The 20,303-nt window shown below is 53.2% G+C and overlaps 1 protein-coding gene across 1 annotated transcript in view; it reads left to right on the forward strand.

Annotated features, from left to right (window-relative positions):
- Positions 1–20,303, forward strand: part of LOC310921265 (olfactory receptor 14A16-like) — a gene marked incomplete at its 5' end in the record, with an annotated part of 244,604 nt that overhangs the window by 152,821 nt on the left and 71,480 nt on the right. The window lies entirely within an intron of this gene.

Raw genomic sequence — 20,303 nt, forward strand, 5'->3', positions numbered from 1 at the left:
TCTGGCTCTGCAGGCTCTGATGGCAACCTCAGAGCAACCCTGAGGAGGCTGGAAAAGTGATTCTGGTGCTCTCTGTAAGGGGCCCTGTGCTGATTTCTCTCCCTGCCTGGTTTAGTAAATCTGAGGGAAAATTGTTTTTTTTTTTCTCAACTTCTCAACTGAGAGATGAATGTGCAATTTTTCATCCAAGCAATCCAAAGCAGTAGATTAAAAGGCAGGATTTCCTTGGTTTTGGAGCCACTGCCTCGCTGTGCTCCCTGGGTAATCTACTTGGAAATGTTCCAGAGTTAATTGTCATGCTGGGAGCACTCCTGAACAATTCAGTATACTCACCACACAAGAAGAACACTTCCAAGCCTTACCAGCTGTCTCCTTCCACCCAGATCTTGTCCCCCAGTGCTGGCAGCAGCTCCCAGGGCTGGCTGAGAGCTGTCCCTGGCAGGCAGCAGAGTCCCTGCCCCAGCACAGCGCCCTGGGCTGCAGGACCCTGCTCTGCAGGACAGCCCTGGGCACCCCTGGCTGCTCTACACAGGGGAGAAGCAGAGAATGTACTCACAGAGTCTGTAGGCATTGGGATGTTCCAGCTTTAGGAGAGGACTGCAGGAGCTGCAGCTGCGTTGTCCTGCAGCCAGAGGTTCCTGTGCCAAGGGCTGGGAGTGATTTTCCTCCAGGCACTTGTCAGCCCCTTCCCAGCCCCGAGTGATTGAAGCTCTCTGTGCCTGTGTGCTGTGCCCGGGGTGGCTGCAGGCAGTGCCCCAGCACTGCTGGGCTCGGAGAAGAGCTGCTCATCAAGAGGAATGTGGTTTTAAGCTTTTCTTGGTTGCCAGGAGCTGCCTCTGTGCCAGGAGCCCAGCCCAGCTCAGCAGCAGAGACACAGCAGAAGGACTTTAATGACCCTCTCGGGGCTTGTGCTGAGGCCCTGAACATCAGTCCCTGAGAGGGAGATGAAGAAATCTCTCAAGAACTCCAAGTCAGAATCCAACTCCAAAGTTTTTGGAAGTTTTAATGGGTCCCACTGGGGGACAGGAGAGAGAAAGTGTCCCCAGGCCCCAGGCAGAGCAGAGAACTGCAGGCAGTGATGACAGGGGGGGACAAAGAGAAGCCAAGTCCTGGTGCCCTGGGGCACAGCAGCCTCTGTGCCACCAGGGGCTGTGAGCAGACACCTTTTCCTGAGGCCCTGGGGCCTCCTGGCACAGCCCCAGCAAGGCTGGGCACTGTCAGCCCCTTGTCCTGCCCTCAGCATCCCCCTCCCATCCCAGTGGCCTCAAGGATCTGCTGGAAGGAGTCCCTGGGGAGCCTTGGTCAGGAATGGCCCTGGGGGACTCCTTAATGCTCCCAGAGACTGCAGGTTCTTCAAAGGACTTTGGGTTTTGCTTTTGCCTTGGAGTCTCTAAGAGGCTGTGCAATCCAATTATCTGCTGTAATTAGTCCCTTGAGAGGCTTTGTCAGTAATGAAACTCAGTGAGACTAATTAATGCTTCAAAATACTTTAGGTATTAAAAGGTACGTAGTGGTTCCCTTTTAACTGACTCTGTGAGACATTTCTGTATTGTGCTGTCCAATTATCTACTTTAACAAGTCCCTTGTGTTTCTGAGTCAGTAACAACACTCAGTGGGGCTCATTAGTACTTCAGGGTACTCAAAGTTTATTAAGGAACTAGTTTTTGACACTGAGTCTGAGTGCTGTGTGTGATAATTGGCCTCCAATTATCTGCTTTAATGAGTCCCTTGGGAGCTTTGCATTGGCACTCAGTGGGGCTCATTCATGCTTTGAGATATTCAAGGTTTTAAACGTATTTTGGATGTTCCTTCCCACCCTCAGTCTCTGTGAGTTTTTTGTGCAATCCACGCCTCCAATTCTCTACTCCAAGGACTCCATGAAGGGCCTGGTTGGGGATGGACATCAGTGGGACCCATTAATACTTTGAGACACTTTTGGTTTTTCTTCTGGCTTTGACTCCTGGAAAGGTTTGTGCAATCTCCTCTCAGGCCCTGAGGTTCAAGGGCTCAGCACCAAATGCACCACAGGGCTCATTAGGATCAAGCAAGTCCTGACAAACCAGGGCCGTGCCTTGATTTCCCTCTGGTCTGATGCAGTTCATTAGGAAGACTTTTTCCTAGAGTTATGGAGGAAGCTTTCAAAAAGTTTCTAATAAACCCACATTCCTATTTTCAAGGGTGTATTTTTCTCTTTAGAGAAGAGGTGATTGCAGCACTCTGTGATTGATATTGACCCAGAGTCTCTCCCAAGGAGGTCTGGCCAGCTCAGAGAAGCTGTGCCTTGAGGTCTAACCCACTGTGGACAACCTTTCTCCACATTCCCAAACACATTCCTGGCTCTCCTCACTCACCTGGGATCTGCTTTGCTTGGAGAACTGGCCACACAATATCAAAGAGGGGTTTTCTTCTTTTTTTTAGAAATCTAAAACTCCTAAATTTCAGAAAATCTTCTCAATTGTGTGCCAAGCAAAAGGTGCCACCAAGGAGGCTCCCCTTCCCCAAGGCAGATCCATGCAAGGAATGTTTTAGACACACAGGAAGTTCTGCAAGAAACACAAATCCAGAGTTGGCTGAAGGCAGAATGAGATCAACTGCTGAAGGACAGACAAGCTTTGAACTCCTTGCAGCTCCAAGCTGCAGGTGGGTTGTTGGGAGGTGTGTGAGTGAGCCCAGAGTGAGGGCAAGGGAAATGCAGAGAGGCCTGGAAGTGCTTGTGTGCAGACAGGCAGTGGGGAAGGGCAGTGCAGGGCTGACCTGGGCCAGGAGTGAGGGTGGATCATCATGCCAAGCTGGCCTGGGCCATGGCAAGGGGCTGTGGCCACGGGCACTGCCCTGAGCCCACTGCCTGGGCCCCTTGCTCAGGGCTGGTGTCAGTGCCCAGAGGCAGAGGGGACCCCTTGCTGGGGGCTGTGCCATGGCCACCTGCCCTGTGCCGCGCTGGCTGCTCAGGCGCCGCGGGACCAGCAGCAAACGCCACTGCCAGGGCCAAAGGCAGCTCAGGCAGACAGAAAGGGTCAGGGCTGGCCACTGTTTCCATGGCAGCCCTCCCTGGGACACCACACCTGGGTCACCTGGCCTGGCCATTGCCATGGAAAGCCCTTGTGGGGACCGATGCCACAGAGGCTGGCACTGGGACACTGCTGGGGCCGGGTGCTGAGCACAGGCTGATCACACAGAGATGGGTTTGTTCTTGCTGAGCTCACACAGAGCCAAGGCCTTCCCTGCCCCTTGTCCGGCCACACTGGGGAGGGGCTGGGGCTGTGGGGGAGCTTGGGAGGGGACACAGCCAGGACAGGTGACCCCAAGTGACCCCAGGGATACCCCAGACCACGGGACATCATGTGCAGTGTATAAAGTGGGGAACACAAGGAAGAAGGGGTGACATTTGGAGTGAGGGTTTTTGTCTTCCCAGGTGACACTTAGGCAGGACGGGGCCCTGTTTCACCAGTGGGCAGGGTCAGCACCAAAGACACAGACACCAACTGAAGGAATTGTGTCATTTATATAATGCAAAGCTGCAAAGAATTACAAAAGGATGAGCTCAGCAAAGCACATAATCATTAGCAAAGAATTACAACAGGAGTTCAGCAACGCATCCAGTAGTTTCTACCAAAGATTGCTTGTATTGATTTAGAAAGATCCATCACAAGCTACCCTCAGACTCTGGTCCACACAGCAGCTGGGGAAGCTGTCACAGCTGTCACTGCAGAGCCACTCCTGGACACGGGCAATTCCTGCAGGTTCCTCCAGCCCCAGGTGGGGCTCCAAGCTCAGTGTGAGAGGGCTCAGTTTTTACACTGTTAAACAAACAAGCTGACATCACTTCTAGTACAGGAATAACTGGCTTCATTCTCCTGCTTGGCTTCTCCCAAAGCCTGGCCAGGGCTCAAGGAGGAACCAAGGGAGTTGACCTGGATCCTCCACCCCCAAACAAGGCCAGATGGGCCCTGTCTGGTTTTCAAACAGAGAGAGGTAAATCCACATTTCACCAATGAACAGATGCAGAGATAATTGCTAATAACGATTCATTAACGAGCAGATACAAATATAACATTTGGTTGGAATGTTCATCCAGAGGTCACCATTGGCTCAGGGCCTGTTGTTCAGGCCTTGCTATTTTTATTGATCCTTTTCTCTAGAGATGAACAACAACCTCCATAACAATTCCTTCAATAACACAGTTTAGAATTAGCTGTTAGGCATAAAGGCATTGTCTCTTGTCCTTCAATTAAGGGCTGCTCAAGTTCTTACTCAGAGCTATAATTCACATTCCTTTAAAAACATGCCTAATGAGATGCTTTTCTCTGTTATTTATCAAAACCTCCCTTTTTTCTTCAGACTGTGTCTCTTTTTAGACAGTCTCAGCACTCCATATCCCAGCACAAAGTGTCACAACAACTCTAACATGGAATCATAACACACCAAGTGCTCACAGTGCAATGATTACAGTCACTGCCAGGAATACATTTCGCAGCAGCCTCCAATTTCATAGCCACGAGGCCAATCCCACCAAGAAGAATTGTCTTCTTTCTGTCACTCTTCTACTGCTCTTTCTATCAGTTTAATTTCTCCTTGATAATCTGCATTGATTCCTCCTCCCATGACATGAACCCTTTGCAAGGCCAAGCTCCAGTGAGCAGTGACCAAACCAAAGTGTCCTGGAGGACTCTGAATTCCTGTTTTGGTATTGATAACTCTCATTTGCTTCTGATTTATCCTAATTAATTGCAATGCATGAAGGTCCAGCCCTGCAGCCTCTGGGGTGGCCTGTCAGGGGCCATCTCACCCAGAACAATTTCCCAGGAGGTCAAAGTCTCCCTGTCCATGGTTGGATTTGCAAACTGGGTGCAGCCCTGCACACCCAGGGGGTTTCCATTTCCCCAGTGGGGCCATGGTTAAGGGTGTGGAGCACATCTGGGACATGGGTTTTCCATCAGGAAAGGTTCCCCTCTCCTCATTTTTCCAACTGCTCTTTTAACAACCCCTTCATGCATTCAACCAATCCTGCAGCTTGGGGATTGTCTGGGATATGAACAACCCAGCACTCTTAATCACTGTATTTTTCACAGTAACAGAACATTCTGCATCACAGTATCAGCAAACCATGTAAAATTAGCCAATTTCATCCCTTCCTCCTCTTTTCGTTGTATACAATCTCACAAAGTTGACCACTGACAATTGGGTCCTGACCAATGCTTTTCTGTAGAATATTAAGTGTTACATCCTTGAGCAGCCAAAGCTACCAAATTAGTATTGCCAGCACTATTTCACATTATCATTAATTTAGATGTAGATATAGATATATAGATATTGATATGAATAGATATATAGAAAATATATATGTCTAACTATAATATGAATATGTATACAGTTATTTATTACATTAATAATTTTTCACTTGCAGAAATGCATCTGAGCTCAAGATTGAAGCCTTCTTCTGTCACTCCATGTGGGAATGTTCCAACAATACTTGTTCCTTCTGTTAGTGCTGTTTCCAATGTGCCCTTAACAAAATTCAGCTTTGTCTTCCAAGCCCACAAGTTCTTTTCCTTTTTCCATATGCAAATTTTGGATGCATTTTAAGACATCCAGTGGTTCAGCTTCTTTTAGCTGACTCCTCCATGGCTTGCACAGTGCTCAGACCTCAGCCCACTCCAGAGCCAGCAAAGTCTAGAGAAGGTCTTCCCATCCCAGAATTTCAGATGGGACTGATTCCTTACATTTACATTTACATTTACATTTACATTTACATTTACATTTACGCTTACATTTACATTTTCATTGTGACATTCTGTTGTGATCTAGCCAGACGATGCCAATGTTGTTTTACCAGTGGGCAGGGTCAGCACAAAGACACAGACACCAGCTGAAGGAATTGACCAACTCAAATGCAATTTACTGTAGCTCAAAGCAGCAAAGGAGCACAGAAGGAGCAGCTCAGCAATGCATCCAATCATCCCCACCAAGGATTGCCCGCAGGGAGTGAGAAAGATCCATCCCCAGCTCCCCTCAGCCTTTCCCAGCACCCACACCCACACATCAGCTGGGGGAAGCTGTCACAGCCAAGGGCTGCAGAGCCTCTCCCGGACACTGGGAATTCCTGCAGCTCCTCCAGCCACAGGGGAGGCTCCAGCCTGGCTGGGAGAGGGCCCAGCTCTGATGGTGCTGAATGAACAAACTGACAGCACTTCTAGGGTGGCAACATCTGGATTCATCCTCCTCCTTGGCTCCTCCCAAAGCCTGGCCAGGGCCCAAGGAGGAACCAGGGGAGGTGACTTCGCCCATCCAGCCCCAGACAAGGTCAGATGTCACATTTCATGGCCTTGTCTGTCTCCTAAACGCAGAAAGGTCAATACACGTTTCACTAATGAGTGGATACATCAAACACAACGCTAATGATCAGGGATATTTCATTAGGGAGCAGATCCAAAGATAACCTTTGGCTGGAAGGTCCATCCAGAGGCACCTTTGGCTCAGGGCCGGTTGTTCAGGCCTCACTCAGGCCTCCTGTCCAGCCTTGGCATTTCAGGGACCTTTGGGACTTCAGGTTGAGGGCTGGGCTGGACACTGCTGGGGACTGCCTGGGCTGGGTGAGCTCAGAGGTCTTTCCCAACAGAAAGGATTCTGTGATTCCATGATTTTATCTGCTGGATTCAGCTGGATCCACATTAGCAGCATTCATTTGCTCAGAAAGTCTCCTCTTGCTCAGCTCCTGTGGCCTGAGGCTTCAGCTCCTTCAGCTCCTGGTGCTGAGCTGCTCACACTGAAGGAGACAACACAGAGAGAAGAATACAGTTCATGCAATTCCTTCTGGGAGACTGAGAGGGGAGGGTGTGGAAGCAGGAGCATTGTTTGGTGTCCCACTCTGCCCTTGCTGCATTTGAGCCCTTTGAAGCAGCCAAGAGCTTTCTCCAAGAGTGCAATGAAGCAGCTGTTCCTGCTCCCAGCTCTGGCTCTCTCCAGGCTCTGTCCTTGCCTGGTTTTGTCCCTCTTGCTGTGCCCTCTGTTCCCCTGGGGCTCGGTGGCTGCTGCCCAGGACTGTGGAACTGGCACAGATCCAGTGTCCAGACCCTCCTTTCTCTGCCCCTGGAGCTGCCTGCTCACAGCAGCCTTTTCCATCTGGGAGCTCCACATGGAGAGGGAGTCCCCACCTCTGTTCCTTGCACAACCCCCAGGAGCCCAGGGCTGCCATCTCAAGTCCCTGCTGGCCCTGAGGGCTCCCAGGTGCCTCAGGCTGCTGGGACACCCCTGCACACGGGAGGGAACAGGGGCAGGGGCTGTGCTGAAAGTCAGCTCCATGTGCTGCTGCTGCTGTGGGGGTCGTTTGTCCAGTCCTGCCCCAGAGTGAGGGATCAGATCCAGGCCCTGCTGCTGCTCCCTGGGGATCAGGCACAGTTGGGTTGTTGCTGTCAGGGCCAGCAGAAGCCGTGGCTGGAGCAGCAGGTGCTGACAGTGCCCCAAGGCCCGGGGCCGGAGGGGTCCCTGGGCTGGGGCTGGCAGGGAGCTGCCCCTTGTTCTCCCTCTGCCTCCCGCAGAGCTGGGCCGGGCACAAGTGGGGCAGCACAGCAAACAGGGAGCCTGCCAGGCTCTTCCAGCCCTGTCTGCTCACAGTTTGGGCCTTGGAGCTGCAGGTGGACAAAGGCAGCTGCTTCTGCTCCCTCTGTGTGTCCCTGTGTTGAGCAGTGCTGCTCCATCAGTCTGTGCCCAGCAATGGGGAAAAGCCTCAGCCCTGCAGGGCCAGGAGCTGCCGGGCTCTGCCTGAGCAGCTCAGCCAGAGGGAAGGGAGCTGCTCCACATGGGAACCAGCAGCAAAAGACATTTATAGGACATGTTATCTCTTTCATAAAAGAAAAAAAATAGAAAAAGAAAAAAATTGTACATAAAATGTAAAAGATAAAATCAAACTCTAACCTTTTAGTGGAATATCTTCTGTAACTTTGCATTAAGAGGTAACTGATCTTTTGAAAAAGAGAACTCAGGTATTTAGTTTGTGAATGTGCTGATGACATGGACCCATCTTACTGACCTCAGCAGCCTCTTTTAGAGATTTTGGGGACTGTTTTCAACATTGTTTTTAAATTGTGATTGAAGCAATAGGGAATTGCTTGTACCCTTCCAGCTTCAAGCAGGACTGGGAATCTAAACTCCATCAAACCCCAAATCCTTTAGAGGATGACCTTCCTTTGCACCCTGTGAATGAGGTGCACATTCCCTTTGAAATGGTCAGGGCTTACTTAAGGATGGAAAATCCCACTTACAGCTTTTTGCTCTGGTGTACAAATGCAGAAGGGCAATTCTTCATCCACCAACTCCAGACCGCACTGCCTCAGGAACACGGCCCCCTTGCCAGGTTTGGCCCACTCGTGGCACTTCTAGAGGAGGAAGAAAGTGCAATTGCACAATTCCAGCCAGAAAGGAGAGAGGAGTAGGGCAGATAAAACATCCTGTGGAGATCCGGGTGTTCAGTTGGGATCGTGTAGCATCTGGGTTCTTGCCAATTGGGTGTGCACCCCTAACTGCAATCTCTTGGCCTGCAGGAGAGTCTCACTCACCTGCAAAAGCAGAAAGCTCAGGCGCTGTGCTCGGAACGGGCTCAAATGATGCAAAGCTGTCTGAGCCATGTGAGGGCACAGCCAGCCCAGCCATGCCCAGGGCTGAGCCCAGCAGAGCCCTGGCAGAGCCCAGAGCACCCTCAGCATCTGCAGAGCCCAGCTGCAAGGAGAGAAACCAGAAACCACCCGTGAGCTGAAGGCTCCTGTGCCCTTGTCCCAGCCCCCCACGGTGCCCAGGCCGTGCTGGCCGTGCTCAGAGCGGGGCCCAAAGCTGCCCATCATTGCTGCCCTTGGCAGCAGAGCAGGAGGGCAGGACATGTGCCCAGCCTGCAGCCAGCCATGGCAGATCCAGCCCTCAGCAGCTGCCCAGAGCAGGATGCTCCTGTGCTTGCTGCCATCCCCCAAAACCTCTCACCCATGCCAAGAAGACGGGGACCCACCTCACGCCATCTGCTGCCTCAAGAAAAGCTGCTCCCAATCCATGTCCTCATCCTTTTGCATGGCCACGGCCCATCCACGCCACAGCTGGTTCCAAGCACTTCCCAGCCCAGACTGGACACTACCTAAAACGTTTCCTTTAGAAAAACAAACAACTAATTATTGAGAATAGATTGCAGACAAAAAGGGAAAACAAGAAAAAAGGTAAAAGATCTTGTAGCTGTCAGGGGCTTGAGGAAGGCCCAACCTCTACATGCTGGGGAAAAACCCAACCACCAGTGAGGGAAGCCCAGGCTTTCTCCCAATCCCTCTTCCACTGCCCCCCAAAAATCATGGTGATCCCAAAGCAAACAAGGGGAGTGCAGCAGCCCAAGCCCTTCCTTGCCTGCAAAGGAAAGCAGCCCATGGACAGGCTCTGGAGTCCCACCTCTGCTCCCACCATGGGGGTTTGTTTGTGTCGGGCTGGCTGCCCCAGCCCCAGCCTGGGGCACGGTGGGTGGTGGGGGCTGTTGGCAGGGCCAGGAGCCAACTCCCATTTCATAACCACCCCAGCCCATGGTCCCAGCCCTGACAAAAAGCAGCTTGGCAGTGCACTGAACAATCAGTTGCACCTGCCCCAGCAAAGGAGGAACCTTTTGTTCCTGGCCAGGCTGTGCAATGCCCAAATCTGGGAGCATCCCCCTGTGCGTGAACTCATCTGCAAATTGGCTGTGGAGCCTGGCTTTGAAGAAGGTGCCAGAATCTCAGTCCATCCTCTTCAGCCTTGTGGTGGCCAGGACGAGGAAGAGCTTGTCCTCCTTGGTGTCGTTCTCACCGTCTCCAGCAGCAGCAGCCCCACCTGGTCCAGCTTCTCCAGGGGCTCCTTCTCCTTCCCTGGGGGTGAGACCAGGCTGTCAGGGTTCTGCCCAGGGCTCCAGCTGTCAGTGAACCAGGACAAGCCAAACCAGCCTGGATGGCAGCCACCAGTGCTGGGCAGAGCAGCTCAGCTCCAGCACAAGGGCCCATCCAATGATCCCTGCACAGTGACACAGGCAGCACAAAAAAGTCTGTGTTTCTTTGCTTCTGATTGCCAAGGCACGTGTGGAGCTGTAACTTACCAGGGCCCTGCATGAAAGTGTGCCTGTGGCTCTCTCCTTTCTTCTATGGCCGATGATTATCCTGCATCCAAGGATCAGAAAATAGGTCTTCTAATGAAGGCCTTTCCCAGTCAGGCACGGATAAACACCTCCTGACCAGATCTTGGCACTCTGGGGAGAGAAACCAGAAACCCCCGGTCAGCTGGAGAAGGCTCCTGTCCCGCTATTCCCATGCCCAGGCCATGCTGCATGTGCTCAGAGCTGGGCCTAAACTTTCCCATCAATTCCCTGTTTTGGAGAAGAGCAGGAGAGCAGGACATGTGCCACCTCCCCAGCTGCTGCCAGAGCAGGATGCTCACAAGCCCCACTGCTGTCTCCCAGCACTGGCATTCCCCTGTGCCCAGAGATGAGGATCCACCTTGAGAGAGCCATTGTGGCAGCGAGAGCTGATGGTCCCAGCTGATCTTCTGGCCCCTCCTGAAGGGGTGCTCCCCGCAGACCATCTGGTGCAGCAGGATGCCCAGGGACCAGATGGTAGCTGGCCTGCCATAGTACCAGCCAAAGTGGGTCCATTCCGGGGGGCTGTAGGATGGTGTTCCTATGGAATACAGACGGAGATCATCAGGGGGATGCTGCTGCTCCCAGAGCCTGGCCCCAGCATCCCTGGGCATCTCGGGGCTGCCCCAGTGGCACATGGTGTGACCCACTGCCCTCTTGCCAGCACCTGGGACTTGTGTACAAACTTGGGGTTGGGAAAGAAGCCACTGGTGTTGGAAGAGGGCAACAGAAACCCTGGAAAGGCCTGACCGTGACAAGATAAAACCCACTCAAAGCTGGGGAAAAACCATACTTTCCTCCTGCCTGCCTGCATTGCCCCCAAAAACATTATGATTCCAAAGCAAACCAGGCAGGCAGAGCAGTCCAAGCCCTGTATTGTCTGCACACCAAACTGGCTGGTGCTCAGGTTCTGGCCACCTCTCTCTGCTACCTTCACCCATGGGCGTTTCTGTCTGGCTGGATGCCCCAGTCCCAGTCCCAGTCCCAGTCCTGGACAGAGTGGCTGGCAAAGGCTGCCAGCTGGGCTGGAAGCTGCCCCCCACACAACTCTGCTCAAAAGCAACCCAGCTGAAGTCTCAGTGCCATTACTGGCAGCAAAAGGGAGAATCCCTGCTGCCACACCCAGGTGGGGCCATGAGATGCTGGGCCATGAGATGTCCAGAAATGGGAGCACACTCTTGCCTGGGCTCACCTGCAAATTGTGTGTAGGCTGTGTCTTGAAGATAGGTGCCACAGCCAAAATCTATCAATTTTGCTTGTCTAGTGGCCAGGTCGACCAGGATGTTTGCTGGCTTTATGTCCCTGTGCAGGACCCCGCAGCTGGTGCAGTGCTGCACAGCTTCCAGGACCTGCCGGAACAGCTCCCACGCCACCTCCTCGGACAGGAACCTCCTTGCCCGAATGAAGTGCTGCAGGTCCTGACACCGCTCCGGGCGCTCCAGCACCATCACGATGTCGTTGGGGAACTCCCGCCAATCCAGCAGCTGGACGACCCCAGGGAAGCCAGTGGAGACCCTGTCGAGCAGCACAACCTCCAGGGGTGTCCTGGTGCCGTTGGGCTGCGGGAGGACCACGATGCCGTCAGTGGAGCTGAGGCCGTGCCAGGGCTGGGGCAGCCCTTTACCCAGCCCGGGATGCTCCGCACCCTCCGCTGGCCCCACATCACCCCCCTCGAGGGGTCCTGGCAGCTTCCACCCTGCGGGGCCTGGGCTCATCCCCGCCCGGCACAGCCCGGCTTCTCCCGCTGGCCCCGCTCACTCACCAGCTCGTCCCAGTGCTGGATGTGGTTCCGTGGCACCCTTTTGATGGCCACCTGCAAGCCAAGGGGAGCAGCGGGCTGAGCTCGCCGCCCGCCCTGTCCCCAGCCCCATCCTCCTCCTCCTCCTCCTCCTCCTCCTCCTCCTCCTGTGCCCGCCGCCGGCCCTGCCGCTCACCGGGGCGCCGTCCGAGAGCCGCGTTGCCGCAAAGACGCTGCCGAAGCCGCAGCGCCCCAGCAGCGAACCCAGCCGGTACTGCTCCTTGCGGCCCGGCTGTCAGCGCTCGGCCCGGGGCCAGCAACGGCCCCCGAGCGCCCCCCGAGTACCCCGGGCCGGGCATCTCCAAGGGTTCCTTCCTTGGAACCCGACAGTGCCGGGTCGGGGCCGGCGGCCGCGCTGCCGAGCGGAGGAGCTCGGGCCGGGGAAGCCGCAGCAGAGGCGGCGGGAGCGGCCGCTCCGCCTGTGCCCTCGGCGGGGCCCGGGAGGGGCCGGGGCCGGGGCCGGGCTCGGAGCAGGCGGAGCCAAAGGGCGGCGATGCTGCCCCAGCCCCGGCCACTGATCCCCGCCCAGCAGCGCCACCGCCAGTACAGCCAGAGCCGGGCGGAGGCCAGACCGCGGCGGGACGCCCGGGGACGGGGACGGGGCAGCCCCACCCGGGGCCGGGGGCAGGCCCGGGGCATTGCCCGGCCCGACAGGGGAGAGGGAGACTGGGAGAGGAGGGGGACACCGGGAGGAAACTGGGAGAGGGCGTGGGACTGCGGGAGAGGGAGAGGAAAAGCAGGAGAAACTCAATAAATTCGCTGCTTTCGCCGCTGCCACCAGTGCTGCTGCTGCTGCTGCTGCTGCTGCTGCTGCCGCTGCTGCTGCTGCCGCAGCTGCTGCTGCTGCTGCTGCTGCTGCTGCAACTGAAGCCCCGGGGCCGTTTGTCCCTGTGTCCGTTTGTCCGTTGCCCGCTCGGCCCAGCGCTGAGCCCCGCGCTTCTCGGGGGCAGCCCCTGAGCCTGTCCAAACATGGGAACTTTGTCCTGTTGAGCCAAGACCCAGAGTCTTGACTCCTGCACTGTGGCAGAGGAATCCCCTTGGTTGCTGCTGTGCATTGTCCCTGCTGAGGGTCAGACATTATCAGAGCACATTCCCTGAATGCAGAATTTGTACCCAACCCAAGCACTGCACTTGTGTCTCCAGCATTGCTTTCCAAGAAAAGCAGGGGAAGGCAAACAGTATGTAGCTCATGGAATTTTACAGTGTCTAAAACTTGGCAAGTCATGGATCTTAGAGGTGAGATCCATTTGGGATTAATGGCATGGAGAAATGGTGCAAGATGGAAAAAGGGAGCATAAAAATACATAGAGAAGACTATCATGGACTGTTTTTTCCTATTTTAATTTCATTTCTTAAAAGCTGTTACAGTTTTCCCACAATCGTCACAGTCCTGTGTGCTCTTTTAAAGAACCTTCCCTGGAGAAAAAGGTGCAGCTTCTGTCACTAGGTGTGCCATCAGCTGTGGCTTCCCTTGGCTTTCCACACCATGAGTACAGCACAACTCTTGCAGCAAAGCAGGTCAACTGTTTGGAGAACTTTACAGCTTGTTCGTTTTCCTTGTGGAGTGGGGAGTTGTGCCATTTTTAAAGTTTTCATTGTTACTGTTCTACCCTAAAAAACATGCCAGGGTACCAGGAGTTGTTAGAGAATACAAGCCTGGCTGAATGCAGAGAATGAATCTCCACAGGCTGCAGCCAGGAGTGGAGAGTTGTGTGATAATCATTCCAACATACCCATGGATACCTGGAAAGTGATTTAGAACATGAAAATTGGCTGATAGAGAGATCTTGTTTCTGTGTTCAGTTTAGATGATTCTACATCTCATGCATTGATCTAAATCAAGAGCACAATCAGTTCATGATAAGCACCAGAACAAACTCAACCACTCTGAGGAGATGACTGACAGAACCTGAAAAGGAGAAATGCAATAGAGAATGACTCAGTGAACTTTGTCTGGAAGAAGGGTCATTTTTTAAAATAATTTCTAATAATTTCTAAGCCATTTTCTCTGCTGTTGTCCTTCGGAAAAAGGCCATTTTCATCCCAGATGCCTCATGAAATGAGAAGCCTGAGCTTGTGGAAGTGCCTGAAAGATGCCCTGTTCCTCTGCAGGGACACTCAGGCTGAAACAGGAGCCTGAGCCCTGTCTTGGGAAGGCTCCTGGGAGCTGGAATTGGTGGCGTGCTGGGAGAGGAGGAGCAGGGGGAGAAGGATGGGCGCTGCTGTGTGGCAGGAGCAGGAGGTTTGGGCCGCAGGACATTCCGCCTGCGCCGCTGCCCCGCAATGGGCGGCTGTGCCCGGGGCTCTGGGCCTGGCCCCGCCTGCGCTGAGCTCCCGACACTGCGGGAGCTGCCCGGGCTGGGCTCAGGTTCCCGCTGGCCCTGGGCAGCAGGCTGGGCTCCAGCTGGGATCAGCAGCAGCTGCAAATACCTCTGCCCATCTCCACTTGCTGCTGCTGCTGCTCGGAGGAAGCAATGAAGGGAGTCGAGGAGTTCTGGTTTCTCTTTCTCCTGGTGGATTTTTTTTCATTTTATTTGACACTGCAGAGGCAATTTCTGTGATGGCTTCTGCCAGTTCATTCTATTTCAGCAGCAGCAGCAGCAACAGGGCTGTGTTTGAGTGCTGCAAATGTGGCCTGTGTGGCTTTAATTCTCCTCAACTTTGTGCTCAGGGACTTGTGAACATTTGGAGATCTGCTGCTCATGATGCCAGAGTTTCCCATCATAAAAGCACCTCTGGGTGGCACTGATCAAAAAAGGCAACTTCAGTGTTACTGATAAAATTCAAGTGGCTACCAGAAGCGGGGCAAGAGCAGCCATGATCTACAATTGCCAAGGCAAAGGCAGCAGCACCTCCTGCTGTCACCTCAGGGTGAGTAAAACAGTGCTGAAAACAGCACTGGAAGCCGATCCTTTCTTTCTCTGCAGGCTGGGTCAGGGCAGCACAGGCGGGCCCTGAGCAATGAGGGCTGTTGGTGGGTGATTGTTGCTCTAGTGCCGAATTGAGGTGGACAAAGGCCTTGGAAGGCGAGGCAGGAGCAGGTGGGAAGGGGCCGGCGCTGCTGCTGCTCCTGCCCGGGAGCCCCGGCTGGGCCGGGCCGGCGCCCGCTGCGCTGCGGCTCCTGCTGCTGCCAGAGCCGGGCGGGACTCGGGGACAGGGAATGGACACGGGGGGACACCAAAGGCCTGCGGGGCTGCGGGGATGTTGGCGCTGGGGCCAGCGCCAGCACAGAGCTTCAGCCGCAATGAACCCAGAGGGAAAGGCTGGGGAAAGGCTCCATTGCAGCCTTTCTTTCCTCAGGGCTGTGAAGGGACCGAAATGAAAGGAGAACAAGCAGGGCCCGACCCCTCCTCCTTTGGGAGGAGCCCCATGCCTGGGGCTGTGAGGGGCCATGAGGGGCCAGGAGAGGTTCTGTGGGGCCATGAAGGGCTGTGAGGGGCCATGAGGGGCCAGGAGAGGTTCTGTGGGGCCATGAAGGGCTGTGAGGGGCCATGAGGAGCCTCAGCCCTGGCAGGAGGGGGGTCCCACCATGTCCCCAGGGCAGGGCAGCCCTGAGGGGCCGCCAGTGCAGACGTGGCAGCAGAGCGGGCTTGGGGCACCTCCGGGAGGGGATGAGACCCTTCCCCAGCTCCAAACCACACCAAACCCACCATTAACAGGATTTTCCATCTTTAGAATCCACTTACTACTTGAAATTGACTGTACAGTTTAATCTTGGTGGGAAAAGCAAGGGAATTTTCCCAGTGAGTGGTATCCGTACACTCATAATAATGTCTAAGATTTAAAAGTCTTACCAATGAAAAGTAATACTAATGGATAATAACAACAAGAACAGGTACTAAACCCCCAAATCCCAACACCCAGTACCACACCAAAATGACAAACCTTATTTTTCTTTACCATCACAGAGTTCATGAAAACAAATCCTATTAAGTTTCTCTACTTCACATCTTCCCCACCAAATAAATGAGGCTATTTGTTGATTTTAATTCAAGTTACAATTAAGACCTGGAGGGAAGAACGGGGAGACACTACCAATTTCCATGTCAAACCCAGCAGGCCAACTCCAAAGTGGAGAGAATAAAATGGAATGGTGACAGGGACTGGTCAGATGTTCCTCTAAAGGATCCCAAAATCGCCTCCAAGTGAACAGGAGGGGAAAATAAATCCCTATAAACCACCGTGTGTGTTCAGGGACTCAGCTGTGAGGAGCTGGACATGGACAGAGGCATCTGGAACAGTTCTGTCCTCAGGCTGAGCTCTCCAGCCCTGCCCTGAAGTCAATCAAGTGCTTTCCCAGAGGATTCCATGGTTGCCAACCACCCCTCCAGATGTGCCTCACAGGAGTACAAAATCTCTTTCAAGGTCAGGAGAGCAGAAAAAATGACAAGAGATGCCCAATAAAACTCTGTTTAAAAACGTGTGAAATACAAATCAGTTGAACTCTGAAGCCCAGAGCTATCAGATGAATGTGTGGCATTTTGAGGGGCTTCCAATGTTTTATATTTTTCCTGTTGAACTTGACTTTATCTTTGCCTTCTCTTGCACCAAAGGAGCCTCATTGCACCAGCCAGGAAGGCAAAGCTCATTCCTGGCCCTGGCTGGTGCTGTCCCTGCAGCATTTCCATCCCTCCCGGGGCCTCTTCCCTCAGGGTCCCCCGCAGCAGCAGCTGCTGGAGCAGTACATGGAAGCTGCAGATGGAAGTGCTGCCCAGCCCAGGCTGAAGCTAAAAAAGGATCCTGCTGACAGGAACCCAAAGATTCCCTCCCAGGGGCCCTGCAGACACTTCCCCATCTGTTCTGTCTGCTCCATGCAGACATTGCAGGGGACATCCTGTCTCTCCTTTGGGGCAAGGCCAGGACCCCAAATTCACACTCCAAATGCTGGATTCTGGCCCATTTCTGCATCTGCTGAGATGGACTCCAGCATTATCCAGAGAAACTCACTGCACTTCATCCTCCAGCTTGAAAACCCAGCCCTTGGAAAGGGTTTTTATAAGGACCACAAGTCATAATCCAAATAAGATTGATTTGCAATTGTTTACCCTTTGTTCTCTGTGGTAGTCTTCTGTGCCATGAAACTCATCTTCAATTAGACTGCAAGGAATGGGTCTGAAGCCTGCAGTACCAGAACAAAACAAAGCCAGCCAGATTTTCTTAGGAAAACTGGAAGACATAAAAATAGTAAATGTGCTTTTCTCTTCAAAACATTTTTCAGATAAACATAACACATATACGATAGGCAAATGCACACTGTGTGAGTGTTTTAAAAAAGGGCGAGCAGGGGTTATTTTTTGAGGAAAAGTTAGTTCTACTACCAAATTAAAAGAATTCAAAAAGGTGTTGTTTCTAGCCAGAAGGGTGTGCGCAGCATTTGGGATGAGCCCAGTCCCAGCAGGGTGCTCAGAGCACAGGTTATGGGAAGGAAGGGGCCATGGGGGACTCACTGTGAGCATCAGAGGGGCCCCAGCTTATCCCTCCTGTCCCACTCTTGCAGGTTTCTACAACCAAACCTCATTTTTCATGATTTATGTCACCAAATCACAGGAGACCAAAGACAGCAGGACCCATCCATCCTGGCAGCATTCATCTTGGAAGAGCCCTTGCATAGATGGAATTTTGAAAGTGGGATTCCAGTTATGGCTGCAGACACCCCGATGAGAAGGGCAAGTGTTGTCCACAGGAAGGAAAGCACAGAGCCCCAGTGTTTCGGGGGCAAGTGAGAGGTGCACCTCAAAAGACTAAAGCCAGCTAGACCTGTCTTATGTCAGCATTCATCCGGAAGCAATCTTTGGATATACAGAATTTTAGATGTAGAATCCCAGTGTTGGCCATGGGCACCTGGGGGAGAATGACTGTTCTTTTCCACAGGAAGGAAAAGCACAAAGTCCAAGTGTTTAAGGGGAAGATGAGAGGTGGCTCCCCATGAGGACACAGGCAGCCAGACCTGTCTGTCCTGGTAGTGCTTGTCTGGGAGCAACCCTTGGATAGATGGGATTTTGGCAGTGGAATCCCAATTTCTGCCATGGGTATCTGGATGAGAACAACAGTTCTTTTCCACAGGCAGAAAAGCACAGAGCCCCAGTGTTTCAAAGGCAGATGAGAGCCAGGCCTCGGGAAGCCAAGGCCAGTAAGACTTCTCAGTAATGGCAGATTTTGTCTGAAAGCAACCCTTGCATATAGAGAATTTTGGAGGTGGAATCCTAATTTCTGCCATGGGTGGCTGGACAGGAGGGATGGGTCTTTTCCACAGCAAGAAAAGCCTGGAGCCCTGGTGTTTCAAAGGCAGATGAGAGCTGGACCTCAGGAAGCCAAGAGCAGCCAGACTTGTCAGTCATGGCAGCTTTTGTCTGGGAGCTATCCCAGGATATTCAGAATGTGGAAGGTGGATTCCCCATTTTGGCCATGGACACCTGCAGGAGGAAGAGGACAGTTCTTTTCCACAGGAAGGAAAGCCCAGAGCCCCAGTGCTTCAGGGCCAGAGGAGAAGTGACCCTTGGGATGTGAACATCAGCTGGAACTGTAAGGCAGCCCCTGGGAGGGCGAACCAGCCAGATGTGTTCTGTCTTCCCTTGGTTTCATGGGGCCCTGTAGTGCCAGCATGCCTTTTGGTCCCATGAAGCCCCAAGTGTCACAATGGCCCCTTTTGGGGGGGGTTTTGGGGCTGCACAGTGTCACTGTGGTCCTCTTAGTTCCACAAGGCCCCGCAGTGTCACAATGGCCCCTTGCTTCCCCAGAGTGTCCCAATCATCACAGAATGACAGAATCAGGTTGGAAAAGACCTTGGAAATCAAGTCCAATCAATGCCCTAAATATCACCTTGTCACCCAGACCACAGCACTAAGTGCCCCTGGAGGGGGACAGTGACTCTGCCACCTCCCCCTGGCCAGCCCATTCCAATTCCCAATCCCTCTTTCTGTGAAGAACTTCTTCCTGTTTTCCAGCCTAAACCTCCCCTGGTGCAGCCCAAGGCTGTGTCTCCTTGTCCTGCCCCCCAGCAGATCCACCCTCACACCCAGCGTGGTGCCATCTGCAATTTGTTAATGCTGGACTCCATCCCCTCACCCAGATCATCCATGAAGATATTAAACAGGACTGGGCCCAACACACATCCCTGGGGGCACCACCAGGGACTGGACACCAACTGGATGCAGCACCATCCCCAGCACTCTCCGGGCCCAGCCTCCAGACAGTTCTTCATTCTCCAGCAAAGAGGGAACCTGCCCAAGCCATGGGCTGCAGCTTTTCCAGGGAATGCTGTGGCTCACGGTGTCAAAGGCTTTGCTGAAGTCCAGGTAGACACATCCACAGCCTTTCCCACATCCACCAGGTGGGTCACCTGGGTATAAAAGGAGCTCAGGTTGGTCAGGCAGGACCTGCCTCTCCTAAACCCACGCTGGCTGAGTCTGATCCCTGGGCCATGCTGCAGGTGCCCTGTGATGGCACTCAAGGGGATCTGTTCCATTCCCTTGCCAGGCACCCAGGTCAGGCTGACAGGCCTGGAGTTCCCCAGATCCTCCTGCCAGCCCTTCTTGGGGATGGGCTCACATTGGCACCTCCAGTCCTCTGGGAGCTCCCCAGTGAGCCAGGGCTGAGGAGAAATGATGGAGAGCAGCTGGGGGAGCTGATTCCCCAGCTCCCTCATTCCCCCAGGATGGATCCCATCTGATCCCATACACCTATGAGCGTCTGAGTGGCTCAGCAGGTCACCAGCTGCTTCCTCCTGGATTACAGGGGCTGTTCTGCTCCCTGTCCCCATCCACCAGCTCAGGAGGACATTTGTCCTGAGGACAACCTGTCTTAATGTTGAAAACTGAGGCAAAGAAGGTGTTCAGTACCTCAGCCTTCTCCTCATCTTTAGTTACTCTATTCCCCCTGCATTCAATAAAGAGTGCAGGTTGTCCTTGCCCCTTCTTTTACCATAATGTATTTATAATAACATTTTTATTTGCCTTCACAGAAGTGGCCAGATTAAGTTCTAATTAGGCTTTCACATGCTTAATTTTCTTTCTCAGGACCTAATGACATCCTTAAATATTTCCTGGGCAGCCTTCCCCTCTTTCCAAAAGTGATGCACCCTTTTTTTTGCCCTGAGTTCCTGCCAAAGCTCCTCGTCCATCCAGGCCAGTTTGTTCTCCTTGCCAGCTCATCTTTTGGCACACAGGCACAGCCTTGTGTCTCCAAGATTTCTTTCTTGAATTACATCAGTCCTTCCTGGACCCATTTGTTTAGGAGCTCCTTCCCTTAAAAAAATCAGGACCTGATTCAGTAGTCTCCAAATCAACATCCTGAACAGGCCCAACTGTGCCCTCTGGAAGTCCAGTGTAGAAGTTTTGTTGATGCCACCTCCTTGTTTAACTGAATATTGAAAACTCGATTATT

This window comes from Zosterops lateralis, assembly GCF_965231275.1.
Source record: "Zosterops lateralis genome assembly, chromosome: 33".
NCBI lineage: Eukaryota > Metazoa > Chordata > Aves > Passeriformes > Zosteropidae > Zosterops > Zosterops lateralis.